The following is a 23,878-nucleotide window of genomic DNA, read 5'->3' as shown; positions in this document are numbered from 1 at the left end:
CTCTCGTTGCTTCTGCTGTCTTCCACCACCATGAACTGTTGCCCCTCTGCCACTGTGCTTTGGAGCCACCTGACTATGGACTGAAACCTCTACAAATTGTGAGCTAAATAACCTTTCCTCCTTTTACTTGAGAGTCAGGTATTTTGTCTCAGCAGCAAGAGACAAGTAACAGACAAATCAAGAACAATATAGAGAAGTGGATGACCTGGGCCAAGAGACCTAGGACAACTTCAAGGCCATGTGGGGTGTAAAGATTCATGGTATCTCGGATGCCCTCACCAAGAGAGGGAGCACTGCTGGACGGACATCGCACACATGGGGTATTCCCCAAATTCTCTGGAATATATCTACCCTCAATTTGCATACCGGGAAGTCTACTCATGTTTTTTAGTTAAGTGTGGGAGATGAACTTAGACACGAAGCACTAAGGGCACCAATCAGCCTCACTCAACGGCCACCACTGTCTCAAGCTGAGACGTAGTTTTGTAAACCTCACTGAGGAGTTGCGCCATGAAAAGCAAGCTTGTGAGCCCGCCTGGAACTTCACAGGCCACATCAAAGTTGTTTCCTCATCAGCATAATCTTTTGAAGAAGGGGCATTTGTGGTGAGCGTTACAACTCTGAACAGTCCCAAGGCCTGAATGTACACAGAAAATACATTCATTAGGTGGACCAATACTCAGCCTATGCCTCTGTAGTTGAATGAAGACTCAATAGTATTTATAGCTTTTAATCCTCTGAGCCAAACAACAACAAAGTAACAACATGATTGTCAACGCACAGGAAGTCAGGATCCCTCTAAAGCCTGTAGGTCTCTTTTTCACTTTCTGGTAACTGTGTGTTCAGTACTTTAACTAAAACTCCAACACGCAGAAATCCAAACACTTTTATAAAGTGATAAAAGATAACTGATCAAAGATGAGTCCCGATGGCCATAGCCAAAGAGTCCAGGTCCTCTGAGCCTAAAAGGAAACCAATGGACAGTGCTTTTTAAAAAGATCTCTTATAGAAAGGTTTGAAAAGCTAACTGGGGAACCAGCAATGAGAAAATAAGGACACTCCAGACTTTTCAAAATTATGTGCAACCTTCTAAGACTGTATCTAGTCACAGAGATGCTAGCTGCCCAGAAGCAGGGCAGAATGTCTCTGATAACAAGTTGAATTCACATAAATTCAAATTTAGGGATTTAAATAATAATGAGGAACCCATTAAATCTAAAATTCCCCTTCTCACGTCCACTAGCATTTACACAGGTCAGTTTCTACCCTTCTTCTCCTTCTACTAATAAGGACAGGACCTGGATGGAGCTGACCTCGAGGACCTCGGCTCTACTGCTCCTGGGCACTCATACCCCACCCGGGCTTCCCACAGGCATCTTTCAGCCTCAGTTTCCAGGGGGCTCAGAACTGTGATCCAGCATCTCCACCCTTCCAAAGGTCTTTTACAAGAAGTATCCGTTCTTCCCAGACCATGTCAATCGTCCTCCAAAGAAGCAAGTCACCCCTAAAAGTGGTGGACACACTGTGGCTGTTGTTCCCAGTAATAAGATCTCCTCCAAATACCTCTGTGTATGATGGGACTCTACCAAGAAACATTTCCCAATTCTTCTAGAAAATTCTAGAACATACCCTCTTGTTTCATTGTCCTTGATTTTTTTTCTACCCATACATTTCATTGATATTAGTCAACTTATTAGTAATTCACAACTGTCCCCCAGTTTCACCTTCTGACCCCATGAAAGCTGACGCCCCATGAAAGCTGACAAGCATCTCAGGCTCCTACAGATACAGTTCCAAATCCTGCTGCTTGGATGTAACACCTTGGTTACTCTGGCCTCAGTCTCTTCCATCTCAGCTTTTTCTACTCCCCTACCTTATCCCTTTCTTATTTTATCTTCCTCTCCCCACCAATTTTTATCTGCATTCTTTTGTCTTTTGAAAAAGGGGGGCCAGTAGTAAAGACCAAGAATATTCTCTGCCTGGAGGGGAAAACATGTAACACCCTGTGCAGAATTTCTTAATTTCTAAAACTCTATAAAATTATGAAACACATTAATCTCAGAATCTCATAAATTAAGTTATTGAAGCGATGTTGATAAAAATACAATTAATTCTGGAAACAGAGGTATTTATAGATTCGGTCTCCTGAATGCAAATATTATCATAGCTTTGGCATTTCAGATTTAGCATTTAGAAAATGTCTATTAACAATAAGAAAATAGTATTGAACTAAACAGTGGTAGTGAACTCAGCTTTACTGAGATAATATAGGTAATGACAACATAAACTGGATCTTCAAAATAGTAGCAAGCAAAAATAATTTTTAGTATTACATATTTGATGGAGTCTTACTTGAAAGCAGATAGTTAGGTAACTTTTAAAAATCTATGAGGATTAGAATATTCAATATATATATATATAACTCAAATATGTGTCTAATGTCTACTTCTGTCAAGTCTTGGTTATGTTACAGTGTGGGTTGACATCCTGCTAGTGTATCTAATACTAATGTATGTTTGTGGATAACTCAGAGGGCTTTCTGTCATGAATTCATTTATCCGAGATGACTCCCTAGATTTCTCCAGACCCAATGTCCAACATCAGACCCCAAATCCAGAGTTACTACCTAGAAACCATGGATTTTTAAGCCAGCATGTGTCTCTTTGGTATGAAATAACATTGTTATGTCTTACTACTATTATTTTTATTAGTACGTCTACAGTACAAGATAAATACATTCACTATAGTGAACTGGCTTATACACATGTTGTATTCATGGTTCAAGCTCAATATAGTTCTTACCTGTACACACGAGAAAAATCAAACTAAGTGACACTATCCAAAACCCAATCCAAAACTAACATAGATCACTCACAAGAACACATTTATTTATACTGGCATGGTACTACTTATTTATCCAAAAATAATACAAAAGATCAGACCAATCTTTCACCTAATTCTTCTATGCTCCAGACTCTGGGAATACATAATGTATATATCACCAAGAAAATGTGTATCAGGAAAGTTTGACGTACAGGATTCCCACCAACTTGAAAGTTATCTTCCGATATTTGACAACCTAAAATGTTAGGTCAAGAGCATCAGGATATATTTGCAAAGAACTAACTTGACCACATTCCATACAGTTCTAGAACTTATTGCATTTGAAAAATTGGGCCCAAAGAGATTTTGGCAAGAGTGACAGTATACCATGTCCTGGTGGCAGCGGATGAGTGCTCACAGAGGACCAAGATGCAGGAAATTGGAGGCACAGGCACCCTGAGACACAAGGCGCACACTGCAGACTGATGAGGGAGATAGCTGGGGTCACACACAAAGACAGAGTGACCAACCACAGCACCCTATGGTCACGCATGGTGCACCAACACATAAGGGCTATTCAAAAACAAGTAACTGCAATGCATTGCAAGTGCTTTAAAAGAAACCAGGATTACACTAGAGAAGGGAGAGGAATGGCAGAAGCAGCTGCCTCTTGGGAGGAGTCACTGGAAGCCTGGCTTATCTTTACAAGAGCAGGAGGTAGACACGGCAGCTCTACCAAGTAGATGCAGGTAATTAAGCCAAGGAGGTGGGAGGAACCAGCCCAAGCCAAGATAAGATGTAAATAAAGGATGAAACAAGGATTTAAATCCAGGTGGGTTTATCATGATGTGCTTTCATCGCCTGTCACTTGAGCCTGGTGGAGGCCAGAGCCTATGAACATTCCAGAACATTCCTTTCACTTTACACACACAAACCACTTTGATAGACAGCTTTTAAGAAAGGTACTGATTTACAAGATTAGGAGGGCTTATACCAAACATTTCAAGGACGTGGTTACCATTAAAAGATATGCCCCTCTTCTCCCAGAAAACCATGTCAGAAGGGAAAAAAATAACGCTTACTTTACAAAACCGAGCTGATTATTTTTATAGACTTATCTCCCACTCCAGAAAGCTATGATTAACCAGGTTAGACTTTTAGATGTAACATTAGCCATTTTTGTGGTTGCACTTACAGTCATTTAACCTCTTATAAACGAAGTAAGAACTTCTGGCTTGAACATTTATGACAAAGTTGTGATATTCTAATAGTGGGTACAGACACACATCACCAGAAATGTGTTCACATCCATGGAACACACAGCAGCAATAGTGAACTATGATAAACCACAGGCTCTGGGTGATCATGCTGGGTGGACTCCGGCTCAGCGTTCATAACCAACGCACCGTGGGGCAGGGCAGGCTGATGCGGGCACAGAACAGTCAGTGGGGAGGGAGGACACAGCCTCGAGGAAATCGCTTTACCTTCAGAACCATTTTCCTGTGAACATAAAACTGATCTAAAAACTAAAGTCTCCAAAGAGAAACACAAAAACCACGGGACCATTCTCACCACAGCCGATGAGTAGATTCAGAACTGTCTACCACTCCTCGCCTTTTTATTAACAACTGAGTCGCTGATGAAAGGTGTTACGCAATTGACATGGTTCACAGAAATCACCAGAGCTACGAAGGGTGCAGCAAAGAACTCCTCCTTGGTGTAAGGTGTGGCGTAATGAAATTTTATTCCTTCCTTGGTCAACCAAAAACTCTGCAGAATTGGGGTGAGCGAAACAAGTGTTTTCTTTTAGAGACAGCCACTGACACTTAAAATGCACCACACCTGGCATTTGGGAGACACAGGATGGTTCAATATCTCCTTTCAGAGTCTCTCTTGATTTAATTTTTTGGAAAAGCTTAAGTCTCACAAAACCTAAAGCTTTGTGTTTTATTTTTTATGGTACTAGAGATAGAACCCAGGGCCTTTCATCTGAGCTACATCCTCTGCGGGTGTTTTCAGTTTTTACTTTAAGCCAGGGTCTCTAAATTGCTAAGTTGCCCAGGTAGGGCTTAACTTTCAGTCTTCCTGCCTCAGGCCCAGGGGTATTTCAGACTTGGGGCACAGTGCCATGCCAGTTATCTTGAGTTCATGTGAGTTTCATATACTAGTTTTTGTTTGTGTTTGTTTGTTTGTCTGTTTGCTTGCTTTTTGAGGACTTGGGACTTTTGGTTTTTTGAGAAAATTGCTCACTACAGGCTGGCCTCAAACTCCAGGTCCTCCTGCTCAGCTCACGTTCTAGTTTTGCAGCCTGGTTCTCAAACTCTCCAGCTGCTGATAGGAGACGCTGGTGTACTTCTGTGACTCAGTCCTCAGGCCGGACTCTGGCCCAGCGCAGTCCGAGGCTGGGCACACAGGTCCCATTCCATCCCTGCACAAGGGTCCCTTCATGTCCAGCAATACAGCCACCCTGCCACATACTTTTAAAAGGTCAAAAAAGGTTGCTCCAAACTGGTGAAGACAATTAAGTTTCCAAGTGAGAAACGCAGATGTGCACTAAGACGTCCTGGGTCACACTGACCTGTTACTATTTCCCTGCACCACCACTTCCTCATTGGTACAATGGGTGGCCAGTAAATTGCTGTGTCCAGGTGTATTCTGGAGTGCCAGTCTTCACGCAGCTTAGGTCAATCACTCCTTGCTTTCTGCCGAGTAAATACTAACTAAGCAAGCCTGTTTCCGATAGACTAAAAATTTTATGTGGCAATGTTTTCACCCAAAGGGATTATAAAGTGTTTTGGTTAATTTAGAAAATAAATCTCTGCCTAGTTTCACCTTCCCTGTAATGATGGGCTTATGTTATCACCTTAGAATTCAAATCATGACCATCTAGTCTTTTTGTTCAGTAGGTTATCTTAAGTCTATTCCTCCCACTATAACAAGATACTTTAGATTTTATGCATGCTTTGGGTAATACTTTTATTATTGTTATATCAATAATTTACATCTCACCCTTATAGAGGATAGAAGCCCAAGATCAAAGATGAAAGGAAACTGGGATGCTCCAGCAACTTCTAAGAACCGTCGCCTTATTAATGGAGGCAGAATGCTCACCTCTTGGTCACCTCCCAAAAGGCCCCACCTTTGGGCACTGTCACATTGGGTATTAGGGTCCAGCACATGAACCTCAGAGGGGCACATCTCAACCACAGTGCAGGGGCCTTTTGCTGGATGTCTCCATAAACAGTCCCCAGCACAGAAGTATTAATTAACGAAGAAAAAGCAAATGCCACACACTACTGAGATGAATTTCCCCTGTGGTCATTACCCTTACATGAAAGAGGGTCTCAAGGAGCACAGATTAACAGATTTGGAGGGGCATCCAGACTAGAAAAGCTTCACTTTCCTAATTTAAGCTTGTGTTTCTGCGTATGAAAGACCACCCTCACATGCAAACATGCCCCACATAAAATTCCTAACTGGGTCCTGAGTAGGATCCCTCTGCAGAGCTCCAGGAGACAATGAACCAAAGTTGGGTCACAAGGTCAATGACCTAGGTCATCTGAACCCATCCATCCTTCAGGACACTGTCACCCAGCCCCTGTAAGAGGCCCATGACTATCACCAAATACATGGCCTTCTTTTGTGTGTATTAACAGTGATCTACTTTATCTGAACACTGAGTGTGGTGACCTCAAAAATAATTTGCCCTAGTGAATGGGGGACTTTTCACACCTTCTCCCACAAAGGGCTAAACCCAGGATGCAATAGCCACGAATTGACTGATTATTGAGGTCAGGGCAAAAGTTGTGAGTGAGTATTTCTCCATCTCATTCACACAGTGGATGAACTAAGCTGAAGTAGCTAAGACGAGGGAGCTCTAAGCCCCTTCCCCTTTCTACCTATTCATGGGAGAGCTCAGCAGTCCTCACTTGAGTGGGAAAAGTAGTACCCAGGACTAAGAACAAGCAAAGTTGAAGAGAAAACAGGTGTTGGGCCACAGACACTCAAAAAGAAATTTCCACGTATCTGTAGAGCACTCATGAAGTCGTATCAGTATCTAAAAGCAATTCATAATGAGTCATATGTAAATAGTTATATAATTTGGGCCACCCATTAGATATGTATCGGAAATTACGAACAGTTCACGGGGCCGGAAAAACAGACGACACAGTCAAAAAAGAAGTGGCAGGAGATGAAGAGGAAAAGACAGGCCAGGTTCAGACTGGACCTGGCCATGGACCTGGGGCAAGACAGGCTCTTGGGGCTCCACTGGGAACACACCGGAGTTCATGCTCACCTCCGACCACCTCTTCTTTGTCCACACCGCCTGTGAGCTTGGCGTGCGTCTCCATTAACACTTAACTACACGTTCCACCAAATAAACATCAAATTACATCCAAGATAAACATCGGTAGGTGTTAGTTGAAAGGAAGAAGAGGGAGGTTCAAGCTTCTTCTTTTTGTTTGAAGTTTTATTTTGGCTAAATAAAAGGCTGTGATCACCAGCTACACAGATCGAGTTGGTGGAAAACAGTGACTACTTATCCTAGAGAAGAAGGTGAAGGGGAGAATCTAAGAGAACTTGAGAGATATTTGAGAAAAAGTGCCAAACTGTCCTAAAAAGGGGGAGCAGCTATTATAGAGAAAAAACGAAAGGCGCCCAGACAATACGTATTAAAAAATAATTTTAGTTACACAATATATCAAGAACCAGGAGCAGCAGCAACTGCTTAGCTCCATCCAGAGAATGTAACCCAGGTCAGGGGAGGTCAGGAACCCTACCCCGTGTCCCCCCAAATGAGCTCCTCTGTACGGAAACAGCCTTTTCTCACGTGCTGTCCCCTATGGGTTTGGGGACATGGGGAGCCCCGTCCAGGGCTGCCACTGAGGTTGGGCCAGGTCACTGCACCTGGCTCGAAGCACCTCATTTCCACCGCCCACAGCCACATTTTGACAAGCTCATCAGAGTCAGGCCGCCTTCCTTCAAAAGGAAAATCACCCAGGTCCCTAAGGTTAGGAATCATCCCTCAGTCTGTGCCCTAATTTAGAACACATTCCAGATGGGCCCAGAGATTCCTTTGGGGGCCCCTCCTGGGCAGCCTTGTCAGCTTTCCTCAGGACACCTCTACAAAGAATTCTTGGTTGCTTACTGCTCAGTGGACCAGGAGGCACCAGGGGCAAGCTCTCAGGCACACAGAGCACCTCCACTTTGGGAGGCTCCAGGGAATGACACAGGCATCAGCAGATTTTCTGATACACACAGTGGAGAGGCTGGGCAGGTCGATCACGGAGACCCAGGACACACATACAGAACACACAGCCAAAATTTTGCACCAGTGACCAATCAGAAAGTGCCATCTTCAATTCATTTACACCTAGCACAAAACTAAGCAGGCCTTTGATAAGACATTTTAGACATGACATCAGCCCAAGTGAACTTCTGATAGGACACCCCAAATGCTCTGTTCACCAATGGAAGAAAAGCAGTCTAGGAAAAAGAGAGAAAAAGACCCTTCCAGTAACCTCAGGGTCGCTGTGAATCTATCTGCTCACAGGCCTCGTGTCACTGTATAGCATGACCTTTTCCCACCTCAATAAAAATAGATCTTTGCTAACTGTTTTCCACATCTTGCCCAACTCTTTTTTCAAGACATCCTCACACAGGAAAGAATCCCTGAAGAGTTCACAGGACCCCAAATCTAGTAACATAATAGTGGTTTGTTCGCATGAAAATAACTCATTAGGAATATTTTAAAGATTGAACCACTCAACTCTCAGACATCAGGGTCTTGAGATAAATCTTGCATTCCTATTATTAAGATATGTCGTGTTTTTTAGCCATTGACATGAAAATTCAGCTTTCAGAACATGCTCTCAGAAAGCACTCAGTAGCCATTTAAATACAGCTAGTTAAAAAGCAGAGAATGGACACATGCATGGCCATTTATCAACCAATTGGCTTTGGATGATTAACCCAAGCTATCTTTTTTTTTTTTTTTTCCTTTTTATCGGTACCAGGGATGGAACTCACGACTGCCTGCTTGCAAGGCAGGTGCTTATGCCGCTGAGCTAAATCCCCAGCCCCAACCCAAGCTATCATCAAGTGTTAAAAAATACACACACACACACACACACACACACACACACACACACATATATACAGACACACACAATTTTATATGCATGTAAAAATAAAATAATTTCTGCTTTTTTTCTCCTGGAAGTAGAGTTTCAAAGATTAACACATTATTCACATTGAGCAGTTTAACTCTGGACCCAGCACTGTCTGATGTTCTAGCAAAAAAAAAAAAAAAATTGGGCAGGTAGGATTCAAGACTCAAGCCATTTCTCCAGGAGGCTGAAAATCAACCATCCATGACACAAATCAGGAACCGGAAATCAAGCTGGACAGTGAAGCTGGCACAGCAGTAAGAGACTGGTTAGTAACTTCATCCTACATTTGTTGACTTCAAAAGAAAGAAGAACATGGTCTTCTTGCATAAGCTATGTTTAATTTAGAAGTCAAGAGAAACCAGCACTGTAGGGCAAAAATGATACCGACATGTGTCAAGCTGTGTAGAAAAAGGTAATTCTATGGAAAAATAATCTGTCAGTCTCAACACTGCAAGTACATCTAGCCCACAAAGAAGCCCCAGAACTGACATCTCAAGGCAGGTTTGCTTTCTCTGCACAGAAACATCTTCATCGCGCATTACATACAACTCAGTCATTTCGGTGAGCACCCATCCTGTCTTCCTGGAGATTCTATCTTTCTCTAGAGCAATGGACAAATACCATTCATTCTTTGGATCCAAGGAATAATTTCCCTACAGTAACGATCTGAAACTTCTGGCCAACTACTGTGAGCTTCTCTTGGGAGGTGGATTCAGAAACCATGCAATTCTGTTTCTCCAGCCAAGTACCCATCTCATCAAGTGGAGGCCAAGGGGGCCACCGAGTACACTTTCCCAGGAGGTCAAAGAGGACACTGTGCACATAAAAAGCATATTCTTACTGGGTATGGACTGATTGTTTTGTTCACATTCTAATCCCGAAGTATTTGGGGTTGGACACAAACTTAAATTTATCTTTCCTATCTAGTAATTAGGACTTTTGAACTCAATGCAATCAATCCTGAATTCTCCCATATTCTTTAAGGTGATGTTTACATAAAACTCTTTAAATAATAGTGGGTTGAATTTGGGGTATCTCACATGGCTTACTCAAGTGAAAGAGGTCTAAAGAGTAGAAAGGGGGGAAACAGAAGCAATGATTGATCCGAGAAGTCCATTTAATGACAATCTGCAGGTTAGTGTCTCTCTCCCATGTAGCAACAAACCAATACTTAGCTCACTGTAATTACTGCTTTTACTATTTTGCCTTCCACCAACTTTAAGCTCCTTAAAGGAAGATAATAGGTCCTTTGGTCTCCCACTTACACCAATAAATAAATATTAATTCTGCAGTATTTTAATGTGGGTTATATTTTTCCCAGGTTACTTTCAAGAGGGCACAAAAAGCTCCTGTTAGTTGCGCTTTCATATGCAGGAAAACACATTTTCAATGCACACTTAAACAATTCTAGAACCATCTGAAACAATTTTTAAAAGCTTAGTCTAAAAAATATCCTTACAAATGCCACTTGTCTTTCAACAGAGACTGAATTCATCATAAAAGCAATACTTGCAACTTTTAATTAGTTTTAAAAATCTATATCATATATGTATTGTACTTCTGTCTCTAAATGCTTAAGTGTACACCATGTCAATCCAACCCCATAATGTAATTAAAGAGCAGAAACAGAATAATCACAGTCAAAGAAGCAGGATGAATACAGGCAAGAGAGCAGAAGACCAAGACCCATTCCAAATGTCTCCTGGAGGAGGGGGACAGGGACATTTACACATCCACACCGGTCATGTTCTGGGCTTCATTACTGCAGCTGCCACAGCTTTTCAGCCTGCATTCCCCAATTTTAAAGCCCAAATGGCATCACTACCATCGTTAGTAAGTTACACGAGGAATAAACAAATAAATAAGGGTAAAGAAAAGATAACATCATTTTCTTACAAATAAAACACCAAAAAACGTATTGGTCACCAAGACACACCTTTGTGTCAGACGATACCACATCATTCCAGCTAATTACATGTTCCAGGTACGGACTCTGTGACCTGAGCCAAGGCTTAAGCAACACATGAAGTGTGATACGTGAGAAGTGAGAGGCAGAAGGGTAATTTAGGGGCTCTGAACAGTGCTTAGGATAAGAAATGAATTTAAACAAAAAACCTACCTGTTCTATTACTGCTAATTCTATGTTTATTCTACTGTTCAGTTTCAGTCACAGTGACCTGACCCTGTGGGCTGGATGACCAGGCTGGGCACTCCCTTGCCCTGTGGCCGGCTCCTCAGATCTATCTACTGTGCCCGAGGTAGGAGGAGATAGAACATTTTCTTCCAAAGGGGACAGCGTGGGGGTAATTCATGAATCGGAGTCATTTAAAATGAGACAACTTTTAAGACAAAGCGTTGACTTCACGGTGACAGCAGCAGTATTGATGGTATAAAGATTACGTAGCCAGTATGAGACTGACTTGGTCTCCCACCTCCCCTCTTATGGGCAGGCACTAGGACCCCACAGTCAGCGTCACTACGATTACTTTCAATACAAAGAAGTGCTTATCAAAATAGGAGTTCTGCAAATAAAGTATCAAAAGATAAAAATGTTTTGGGATGAGAAAATTACACTGCAGGAGTTCACATGCTTACTGAATTATTATTTCTTAAATTATTATTTCTTAAATTATTATCTCTCAACTACAAGTTACTTTAAAAATCAATGACCTATCATTTTTATTAAAAGCTCTGCTTTTATTTAATTAGCATTCCATCAGTAAGAATCAGCTTAACCAAACTAGACATTGATTTAATAAAAGATCTCACGATGGACACGAAAGTATTCACCTCTAAAAAAAAATCTTACTTAAAACCAAGGCCAATGACACTCAGGAAGAGTGTGAGCCAAAGGTTGTCCAAACTATGCTTCTCCCCCTCCAAAAATGCAAATAAAAAGCCACTGGAGTTTCTTAGAGGGTCATTACAACCTCATTCCTGGATATGAAAGCAAAGTCAAGGAGACCAGTCAGAAACTGGCCGCATAGATATAACAAGATCACAGAGCCATGAAAAGTACCCCTGGCCCATCACTGGACTACAGATCCAGGGCTAGAAACTGACATCCACAGGTGAATGAAGCAAGGTCACGGCCTTGAGGAACTCGGAGACTGAAGACTTCCTCAGAGCACAGAACCCAGGCTCAGTCCATCCATCACAGCGCTTCTAAGTTTACAACCAACTCATTGTGAAGATCGAAAATCACACGCTCATCGAGGCACCCTCCATGGCCAACTCCACAAAAGCTGCTATTAATATGCATTGGTTAAGTTGCTCGATAATGATTGATCCAAAGCACACCAATGACATTCAACGATATGGAAGAACAAACAAGGAACGGTGAACATAGTCTGTCCCAGATTTCGCTCACTGTGTTGTGTTTTTGAAAAGTTCCCACATGTAATATTATTTGTTTCCCACACATACACAATTCTATTCCTCATTTGAGACTCTACCTTGGGAGAAAGCTCCGATGCATGAGCCATCAGCACTAATTACTTGTAATGTCTCAGGGCTTTAGGACAATTACTACTGAGGTTACTGCCTGGAAACAGAATAATTACACTAATTGGAGTTCATCAGCTATTCATCTTCATGTAAGCACACTGATGAGGTGAAATTTAGTGTCCCTGAATGGAAGTCATCTCAGCTGCCAAAGGCGACTCTCAGAGGACATGGGCGCCCCACCCAAATACAAGGTGCACTGAATAGGTAAATTCGGAGTGCTTGGAATGTATCTGTATCGGAGGGTCTGACAGGGCGCTGTTAGGGATCAGACACACTGACATCTCCCTGACTTTGAGTGCTTTAATTTGGTGGGGTGGACATTAAATAATCACATCAGTTTTTGCGAGGGCAGGGACAGAAATGCCCGGGGACAGATGCCCAGCCATGTGGGGGCATTTAAAAAAAAAAGTAGCCAAAGAAGAAACAGAAGATGAATATTTAGGACCTTATAGGCCAGGTATGGATTTTGAATTTTGTAACAGTGGCCTCTGACAAGAAGTCTTAAGTGGAGGAGAGCCATACAGGGATTTAAAAGGAGACCCCTAAGAAGGTGGTGCCCTAGAGAAGGTGACACGCTCCAAGCGGGTTCAGGGTAAAGGCAACGGTGCAACATGTGAGTGATGACGAAGCTCGGGTTCCCAACTGGGGCTTGGAGGACATCACACAAACACCACCTTTCTGGCCTGAATGGCAGATGGTAGAGGCAGGGAAGTGGCATGGACAGATGACCACAGACAAGGGCTTAAGAACAGACATCTCAAGGAGCAGCCTAAGAACTTTAAAACATCTAAAACAACTCACATCACAGGTTTCACGCAGAAGACAATTTACCAGTGGGAATTCTTATGAGAGGTGTTTTCAAAAGAACTTCAACTCCCAATTATGTTAGGGCCAGGAGTTTCTTTATGTGACATGGTAAAATTAAATCATCATATCCCATGTCACTGTGGATGAGGGTGGTCACCCTTGCATCACCACAGTGAACAGCACATGACACGACCTGAACTTTGCAAAGGAAGCAGCTATTGAACTACTTAAGAGGACAGCCCCCAAAACCATAATAAAAAAAAGAACCCCTTGAAAGTGTCAGGAGTGGACACGCCCACTTCTGCATCTGTCAAGAATCTCCCTCAAAAGAACCCTGTTGAGTATCACTATTTGTTTTTTTGCCTGGAAAGGCCCTAAAATTCAGTATGACTTTTGTAGTCATCATAGATTTCACAAGATTCCTACACTGATTTTCCCCACTGTACTGTAAATCTTCCATCCAACCAATGCTAACCACTCCACCCACACACCTGCGTGTTAAAGGCCCTCCCTATCTGAGAATGTCTTCATCTCCAAGTCTCTATCTAATAAAACTCATTCCATGCTACAATTCACTCTAGGGAATGTATTCCAAAAAGCGCTGGCCCTGGAGGAAGGTTTTAAGCTAGCCAGTACAGCTGATCAGCTCTGTCTAAAAAATGAAGGACCCGCGTCTTTGCCTCTGTTGTTAAAGGTTTGAAAAGGACTGTCCCCTAAATTAGAAAGGAACCAACCCAAACAATTCTACAAAACAGAGGATGGCTGCATCTTTCCATCTCATGCACTAAACGATTCTCTTTTCTTCAGGCTCTCATGATATTTTCTCAAGTAGAAGGAAATCAACATAATACTCTTTTAGAAGGAAAACCAGGTTCCACCCTGGGTCCATGCTCAGTGATAGGTGGAGGCTGCCTGGGATTCTGAGGTGCCTTCCACGCATTCATGTACCCCTCTTTCTCCAGAGTCCAGCACAGGGAATAAGACCCGTGCACACCCTGAGCTGTCCCTGAGACAGTGGAGACACAGAAGCCTGACTCCGAATCCCAAACCAGAGGTGAGGTGATCTTTGGGGAATTAACTCCTCTGCAACCCCGTGTCAGAGGGGAGCCCCTACGCTTTCCTCACCTGGGGTCCTGAGGGGTAAACTGAACCCACAGATGCTCACCCTCACCTTCACGCCCTTCTTCATGAGGTGAAAGCTTCCGCTACCCCTGCAAACCCTCTTCCCTAGCGTGAACCATGATCCCCAGAGGCTCATGTGTGTCCCCCTCACATTCATATGTCAAACCCCAAGCTCCAGTACCCCAGAATGTATTTGGTGATAAAGCCTTTAATGAGGTGATTAAGTTAGGATGGGTAAGATGGCCCTAAACCAATCTGACTGGGGTCCTTATAAGAAGGGAAGAGCTTGGGACACACAAAGATACCAAGGAAGGCCCAGGAGGACCCAGCGGGAAGGCGGCCACCTGCAACCAAGGAGAGAGACCTGTGAGAAGCCAGCCTGCCACCACCCTGAGCACTGTGTTGCCTACACTGTACTTACCAGCAACCCTGTCCTCATGCGGGGAATCCAGCCGCTCCTACGAGTGGAAAGAAAGGGCTTTTCCCCTCTGCCCATCCAGGAACACGGCGCAAAATTACCCAGCTCGAACTTCCCTCTCCTGTAGCCATTTCCTCCTTTCTGTTTTACCAACATCAGCATTTAACAAGACACACTACTGCTCACAGCCGCTCTTCCTTTCTCAAGACTAGAACTTGCAGCTCGGGAAGGACTGGTCCAGTGCGTTATCCAAATCGGATTTTGTGGAAATGCGTGCCAGGCAAGGAAGCCTCACGCTGACGGCTGCGCACATTTGTATCCTAAAGAATTTGCTCTCTGTTGGACCGTCCCTCTACCAGATAAATTATGCAAACAGCTGCTAACATGTCAGGGCTTGCTGGTTTGCCACATGTGTGCTGCTAATAATAACAACTGTCAATAATAACAACTGTCTTAATGCCCCAAAGGTTTTTGCTTTGTCTTAAAAAAAAAAAAAAATACCTCTCCTATTCCTTGTCTAGCAGGAATCACACTCAACTCAAAGTTGGCTTTGGTTTACTTCACCTGCCTCAGCAACAGTGTTCACTTTTCTTTTCATGTTGCATCATGGTAAACTTCGCTGCCCTTTAACTGAAATTCCTGGCGTCTCCACTACATAAATGATAAAGGCTCCTCCTTCTGTAGCGTGCCTCTCCAATGGGATCAATACAGAAGTGAGACCCACCAAGTCACAGCTCCAGAAAGCACAAATTAAAGGGGTAGCGTGAGTACATGTGTCCTCTTCTGCCAGCTGACCCCCGTTCCACCCACCATTTCATTCAGGGAACATGGGAATGCACAGGCTATGGTTCAAGACTGCATTGCATTAAACACAGCATTAAAATTTAAAGCACAAGAGGTGACTCTTTTAAAGCTAGGGTAATTAACATGGTTTTGGAGTAAGCTGGGAAGAGGTGAAAGTTCTTGACATTTATGTTCACTTCTCTGTTCAATTATCTGTTTGTTATCCTCTCTGCTTTCAGAGTTACAGTCAGTCAATACATCTTAGAGAAATTAATAGAACTCTTTTCCCATTGAGTTCATTCCATTTAAAACTGAAACTCTTACCTTCCTGGGATCATTTGTTAGCCTTCCAGGAGGCAGGTACTTTTCTCTGCATAGTGGTCAGTTGAGTTCTCCTACAATGGACCCCGTCCCTATCCACTCAGGACTTCAGTACACATGAAATCAAAGCTAAGCTGCCTGATGGCAGAAACAAAACCAGTTAGAATAGAAGGCAGATGGGGGCAAGACATACCTGTCTGCTATGGCTTCCACCAATGAAAGCAAAACCAAACCCTCCATGGGCCTGTCATGCATCAACCACTGCACTGGAAGAAATAAAATAGTTAACAAACACTTGTGAGTCAGAAAAAGACACACATACCTGGGAAAACATAACCAATCTCATCTTAGCAACCTCCTGGTGAAGACTGGCACAAACTCTTGTCACTATGTGTACGAAAACCAAACACTCACAACTCTCAAATAGGTTTCTGAAGGCCAGCTGGCTGAGTCCTGAGAAATCAGAACTTGAGATCTCTAACAAAAGATCACCGGGGCTACTGCGGAAAGCCCACTGCCACAATACCCAGCCTGTCCAGAGGGCGGAGTCCACCCTATTCACCTGAGACTGGGCCCTATGAAAAGCCACGGGAGAGGTGCTCGTTGAGATGCCTTCTTTTTTCCACAGGAAGATGACTCATTAAGAGAGGACTCCAGGACACCTGATTGGATCACATTAATGTGTTTCATAAACACCCAAGTGATCACCTCACTTCACTCCACTGTTTCCACGAACTGCCCCAAAAAGAAGGGTACCATCTCAGGCCCGCCCACCTGTCAATCACCGATTTCTCTATATCTTCTTTTGCTCTAAGCACCTCTGATGAGCCTAAAGCAAACAGAAACTGTTTCCCCATTGAAACAATGAAGAATACTTGTAAAAGCTAAAAATGACAAATATTCCCTAAACCCTTGCAGCCTCTGAAGCAAGGCAGAGAGGTAAGATAGCAAAACAACTCCAGAACTTCCTCCTCTCTGTCCTAGACAAATAGGAAAGCTGGAAACAACAGAGGATGCCTATAACCCTGGCACTTGGGAGGCTGAAGCAGGAGGCTCACAATTTGACTCCTGCCTGGGCAGCCCAGCATAGTCTAGTTTTGATCCTCAGCACCACAAAAGATACACAGAAAGAGAAACCTTTGCACCCTTGGGCAATGGTTACTGTTGTTTTCCTTTTAGATATACTATTTCCCCTATTACATATTGTCACTATTTAACTTGGCTCTATTAGTCTGTGTGGTAATGCTGTTTGAATAAAGTGTCAACAGAAAAATGATGTAAATCTCAAAATCACTTTGCCAAGCAATCCAGGAAACTTGCCATTAACAAAGTTGCACCAGGTGAAACTTTATTTTGTGCTTATGTTAGGAAATATCCATTTCAGAGTCTTTACAGTAAAGATTTTAAGCAATATGATTAAAAATTTTGAAGCCACTTATTAATTGCAGGTTTTTCTGGAAAAGAGTAAGTCCCTCAAAATTCCACTTACTGAAACTAAATAGACCATTTTAAACGCAGCATTAAAAGTGTCTCATTCAAAACTAAATGCATCACAGTCTATCTAAGTGCCAATACACATGCAAGGTTTATCTTGCTAATATGTTTTCATCACTTCAATACTAAGCTCTATAAACCTGTGGCAACTTAAGTACTTAAGTTCTATATTTTAAGGACTACTTCAAAAGCTTAGGCCTCTTTTAAACCAGACCAAATAGTGTGGTAATTTTACAGAGAAAAAAGATTAAACCTCCTGTTTCTGCAGCTCCCGAGACAATAAGCCAGATAACACTGGTAAGTGGCACTGACACGCCACCTGTCCCCAGCCACGCACACTGGACTGCACGAGGTTTTGGAGAGTTTCTGCAGCAGGAGGCCAGCCTGTCCACTCGCTCTACAATCCCCAAATCCATCTAGAAGTGGTATGTTTTCTTTTCAGATGTGTGCCCTCCATCCGCAGCCCCCACCATTCACTTTAGAAAGAAAACAAAGCAAAACACTGAAGTTTAGTTTTGTGAAGTTCTTTTAATGCATGTAAATATTCTGTGGGATAAGAAGGAAATCACCTGCACTTACGGTAAAAAGCAAGGATGGGCAAAGTGAAAGAGACTGAGGACTCCTGGGCCAAGCAGTATCAGGCAGCAACCGGAAAGGTACCCGAGGGACAAGTCAGAGAAGCTGGGCGACGTGGCACAGGTCTGTATTCCCAGCACTCTGGAAGGCTGAGGCAAGTTCCAGCCTCCTCTGGGCAATGTGATAGAGTTTGGGTGACCCTGTCTCAAAATTTTAAAAAAAAATCAGGATGTACCACAAACATACACTAATATAATTTTTTAAACAGAAAAAAAGACTGTGATACAGCTCACAGGGTTCAACCCCCAGGACAACAAATAAATAAACAAATAAATAGAAGACATGGAGAAAGGTATAAGATCAAGACTAGATTAAAAAAAAAATTGAAAGGGGCTGGGGATTTAGCTCAGCGGCATAAGCGCCTGCCTTGCAAGCAGGCAGTCGTGAGTTCGATACCCAGTACCGATAAAAAGGAAAAAGAAAAAAAAATAGCAACAAGGTGAAACAGTGGTAGAACTTTATTTCTGAAGCTTCAGGCAGTGAATTCCAGTGTGACTCACTTAGCTATTCTGTGCCTGTCTCTCTGCTCACCAGGCCACGGCTGGGACACGGCAAGGATGGGGGTTTACTGGGAAAATGACCTGAGTTTCCCCTTGGCCATTAACCAGCTCAGGGACCTTGGGCCAGCCAGACTTCGCTAAGATCCTTTCGCATTTGAGAGCCAGTATTTTACTCCTGAGCTTTTAAACCTCTGGTTCCGATGCATGAAAATGTACAATGCTGAGATTAAAATGGCAGTTAAAGCAGCCAGCAACTTTCTGTACAGGAATCCTGCACAGATGCAGAAGGAAATGGGTTTTAAAAAATTAGGACTCGGCTTATTTCTAACCAGGCAACCCCAATTATGTGGCTGAAACAGGTATACTAGTATCTGAATCGAATCACATTTCAAAAGCAGAAACGCACAGAAGGAATTTATTTGTACTTTTCAAAGCATAACGTGGTTGAGAGAAAGAAACAATCACACACACATTCACTTGCAGTTAACAACCATCATCACCACCACCATTATCACCATAGAAAAAAATCTGAATTAAGGATCCTAGTCCATGTTCACTTTGACAGAAAGTATCTCTAATGCCTATGTATATAATGAATTTAACACTTGAATATTTTATATTGTACAGCAGATCCTTTTCCATGGTAAGTCATTTTTTCATTAAAGAAGCTAGCACCAGTGTCTTTAAATAAATGAAGGTGTCAGGGTTAGTACCTTAAAGCATTGCTTATTTTATCCCCAAGAGCCCCTAGTACATATGATAAAATGGTCAAGGATTATGGGATATGATGTAGCATGTGTGAATGGATCTGGGCTGAAGGCTGTCAGACAGCATCAAACGCCTACATTTCTATTAGTTTTAGGAACCCAGGTACATTACTTTCTAAATATTCACAGGTAAAATGCTGCTTACAACTTGTCGCTGGAGATTAGATTTGAGCTACTGCATTGTCATCATGCAGTAATTGGTCAACAAACATCCATTCTCATCTCTTAATTCCCCAAATTAAAAATATTTTTGATCAAAGAAAGCTTTTATAAGGATATAGTACAATTCCTATGTCTAAAGCCTCTTTCCTTATAGTAAACATGATACATAAGGCAAATATAATCTCTCCTGCAGCCACAGCTCTCAAAAATCTCCCTAGAGAAACTATTGAAAAGTAACTTCCCTAAAGTGAGAATGATTTTACCTTTGCTCTAGAGCAAACACAAGCGTCCAGAAGGATAGAAACAAACCATCTAGGCACACTCTTGCATTAAATGCCTGAAATGTTAAAACCAAGTCCCAGATTGATCCATCTCCATATGCTAGAAATTCCAAAGAACTTCCATTTGGTTTTTAAGAAACCCTGTGCCTAAGGTCCCCATGGGCATAACTCCTTCCACAGGTGACGTCTTTACCTTCCTGAGTAACCAGCTTCAGTTTTACTGCAAAACTGCAAGGGTCGATGGCCTGAAACTGAGGCGCCATGTGACTGACTGTGTCGGAGTGGGTGGGGCCAGAGCTAAGCGGACCGTCAGCGGGTAACACGTAACACAGACGTGTAAGCATTGAAGGTGGCTTATCGATCTTAGTACAGATGATTAAGAGACTTCATGCATGCTAATTAATGAGTCTCGATTCAGGACACAACAAAGAGAAGTATTTTAGGGATCAAGATCATCCTGCTAATCTGGTTGAGTTCAGGTGTCAAAATAACGAAACAGCCTTCCTCCAAAGGTCTTGGAAATTTCGGAAACTTTCATTTTTCTAATTTTCCATTGTTAAAAAATACCAATTCAATATGGAGGCTGGGATTACATCAGCCTTGCACAGGTGTGGACTCTTCAAACTAGTACAGGTGTCCCACTGCTGTGCTCAGGCTCTCAGAGGCAGGCTGGAGGGGTCTGTAAACTACATCAGCTAGCTACTGCCATCCAGGGACCAACATCAGCCTGTCTCATGAGAATGATCGCTTTCACACAAGCGGGTGAACAATTGCAGACACAGGGGGTGAATGGTATTCCCCTTGGGTTAAAAGATGCACAGAATACGGATGAAGCGTTTTCCCACGTGCCTGAAAATTTCACTTAACCCTTACATTTTCATTCTCATTTTAAAGATGAGAAACTGGAGCACAGAAAAGCTAAGTCACCTGAGAAAGGTCACACGGCAAGAAACAGCTGGGACAAGACACCAGCCTGGTCAGTCTGGTTCCGAAGTCCATCTGTGGCCGTACCCCACACTAAGCATTTTACAGTTTCTAAAGGCCATACTCTCACACATGCGCAGACCACAGCTGAAATGTGCATTTCACAGACGAGTTTAAAGAGCAAGCCAATGAAGCCCAGCCTTCCCTATCCAAAGTGAATTGCTGAACATGGAAAGGCTAAAATGTATACGTAATAAGGGGAGAATCCTGTGCACAACTTTTCCTCTCCCATGAACACCATTCCCCACATCAGCTTGAAGTATGTGTCATGCCAGGGCCTGTGGTACCTACAGATGGTTTTTATTTCTAAATCTCTGCAGCTTTCAGGAATGCACTCCCCAGTCTGCTGAGTGTAGCTTTCTGCACCAAGATCCTTGCTGGTCAAATGTCTCTACTTCCCAGATTCCAAGGATTTGCATTTACATCCTTAGGGTGCAGAAAAATGGAGGTATAAGCTTTTCCCCGTTCCTCGCTCCCATTTTATCCCCTTTCCAAGGCCCAGAGGGAAGAGGAGAATGCTGTACTAACCAGAATTAAAATTTAACCGTGAAATGGTGAAAGTTTCTGTATGATGGCCTTTCCTCAAGAGAAGGTCCCCACACCTTCTTCTCCTATAATGGTTACCCAGAGGTCTGCCTTCCTAGTTGTGGAGGAACAGCATGTACCACAGCCCTCGAGCGCAGGCTGGGGAATGCGGCGGTGTGAGGACTGCTGCTCCATTCTCTCAAAGGCCAGCTCTTTGCACTACATAAGCAGCCCTGAGAAAAATCAGAGTGCAGCCATCCTGACACCACGTGACCCACTCCCAGACCAATCACATGGCGCCTTGCAGGCGGAAGTGAGGAATCACCACATCTGGGCACCTCTGGAGCTGGCAGCTCCTACTGCCAATCAGATACCCCAGAAATCCTCAAGTCTTCTTGCATCAGCCTGGTGCACAGAAGCTAATGATGTCAGGTCCCGAATGGGCTGAGCCTCTGAAACCCAGCCATTCTGCTTCTTCCTTCATAGACAGGTATGTCCTTTGTAAAGACCCAAAATAAGAATGAATTTTACAACCGAGGAAAAATTCAGCAAGGTTTGATGTAGTCTGCTGCATGTAGACTTCCTAATATTTAGAGATTCTCCAAGCCATGTTCTTTCCACTGTTCTCTGGAAGCACCTTCTCCATGTATATTTCTAAGGCATCTTTTGAACACTTCTGTTTGCAACTTCATCCATGGTTATTTCAGAGAATACAGCTTGTGTTTGTGTAACATTTTAAGAGGCAAACCAGAAATGATGGGGTTGAGAAAACCTGACAAAGGGCAAAGCTTCTGCACCTGAGGATTTTAATTATCCAGCTAAGTTATCTGATCATTGGGAAGATAAAGCAGGTTTGAATCGAGCAGATAAAAAACTACTTAACGCAGGACAGGAAAGGGGTAAAAAGAAAAAACAAAACTGCTTAAGGGGGGGTGTAGCTCAGTGATGGAGCACTTGCCTAGGATGTGTCAGGCCCTGGGTTCAATCTCCAGCAAGGGACACGCTTCAGAGGAATAAAGACCTGTGCAAACCAAGGTGCTTCCTCCAAAAGAATCAGACACCAGAGGTCCATGCTTTTGATTAATCCACAGGGTTTGGGGTTTTTTTTGACGTTTTGGGAGAACAAAAATTACAAAAATAACGCAGGAAAACGGGTATGTCCTTTAATAGGCACTGTTCATTTCAGCTTTTAAAAGTTCAGTAAGGCTTAAGATTGAGTTTCAAAGCTTCTAAATAAGCATCTCAGCTTATAATGCTCAGTCCAATCCATCTATTTTAGGAATCCACTAGGAGAAACTGCAAATGAATGTATCAGTGGTCTTTCCATTTACCCCTTTTGAACATATTTAGAAAGACAGAAACTGATTATTTTCCAAAGACAAGTATGAAACCACTATAAAATAACATTCCATATCAATTTAGTAGTGTATCTTATTAAGATTTTATGGCATTTATATATACAGAAATGTGTATCTATTGTATCTACATGACACTTTAATTGCTCTTTAAAAAGATTTTGGATGGTTCTGCAATTTTATATAAAACTACCATGAACAGCACAGACATCTATTTTACAGTGATCAAATCTACAAATGTTAAGTTTTCCTCTGGTATCATGTTCCACCTATTTTAAACACAGAATCAAAATGACTTGCAATGGTTCTTAATGTGAAATTAAAAAAATAAAAGAAAAGAATCTAAAGATACCAACTTATCACATCTTAAAGCACCATATGGTTTGTTCCACTTATTCCAGGCAGGGTACAGCAGACTCCAAGGATGGGGAGCGTCTGTGCCTAAGGCCTCTGCACTGAATATTTCAGTTAGGCCATGAGGCCTGGTGGGAAAAAGCGCCCCCTCCCTGCTCTCCACAACCTACAAGGACACTCCGGGCACAGGGTAAAGAATAGAAATGCTCCCATCCATGCAGTCATTCTACTGAACTCGACTGCACTCAACTAGGGCCCTTTCTCCTCCTGCTAAAGCTTGGGTAAAGGAATAAGATAAAGGATAAATTTTAAAATTCGATTTTGCAATGATCTTGTTTAAGTATCTGAAGCTTACTGAATTCAGAGCATACTGGTATTATCTACTCAATTTAGTCTATTTTCCAATGCACTCCCACCCAAAAAAGACACTACCTTAAAGAAAGGGAGAAAGACCCTGTACGGTAGCTCTCTAAACCGTACTAAACCAATCAACACTACGGAGCAGAGAGGGTGGATGCCCTGCTAACTGGAAGACAACCAGGTAGCCATCCTCGCAAACGCAGGCTCTGCTTATTAACATGATTAGTACCAAGTTCTTATCAAGAGACAAAAGAAATGGTTTCCCTTTGCTGCCACGTGTTATTCTACCAAGATGTACTGAGAACACCTCACCACAAAATCTTTCTAAATATAACCTAAAATTGCAGAAATATAATACTAAGCTCCAATGTGCTATAATAAGAGTCCTTCTTTGGGTTGCGATAAACAAACTAGCCCCTAAAGAAATCTACAGGACCATCGTCCAGGAAAATACATCATTTAAAAGACAATCAGCCATCAGAGGTCTATCATGGCTTCTGCCAGCT

The 23,878-nt window shown here is 42.7% G+C and overlaps 1 protein-coding gene across 7 annotated transcripts in view; it reads right to left on the bottom strand.

Moving 5' to 3' along the window:
- Basp1 (brain abundant membrane attached signal protein 1) overlaps window positions 1–23,878 on the bottom strand; it is a 51,532-nt gene that overhangs the window by 24,714 nt on the left and 2,940 nt on the right. The gene's annotated exons all lie outside the window — the stretch shown is intronic.

This window comes from Cavia porcellus, unplaced genomic scaffold, assembly GCF_034190915.1.
Source record: "Cavia porcellus strain 051 isolate PalLab524CR breed Dunkin Hartley unplaced genomic scaffold, mCavPor4.1 scaffold_11, whole genome shotgun sequence".
In the NCBI taxonomy this organism is placed as follows: domain Eukaryota; kingdom Metazoa; phylum Chordata; class Mammalia; order Rodentia; family Caviidae; genus Cavia; species Cavia porcellus.
The sequence above is the reverse complement of the archived record's forward strand: the minus strand, read 5'-3'. Positions and strand labels throughout refer to the sequence as shown.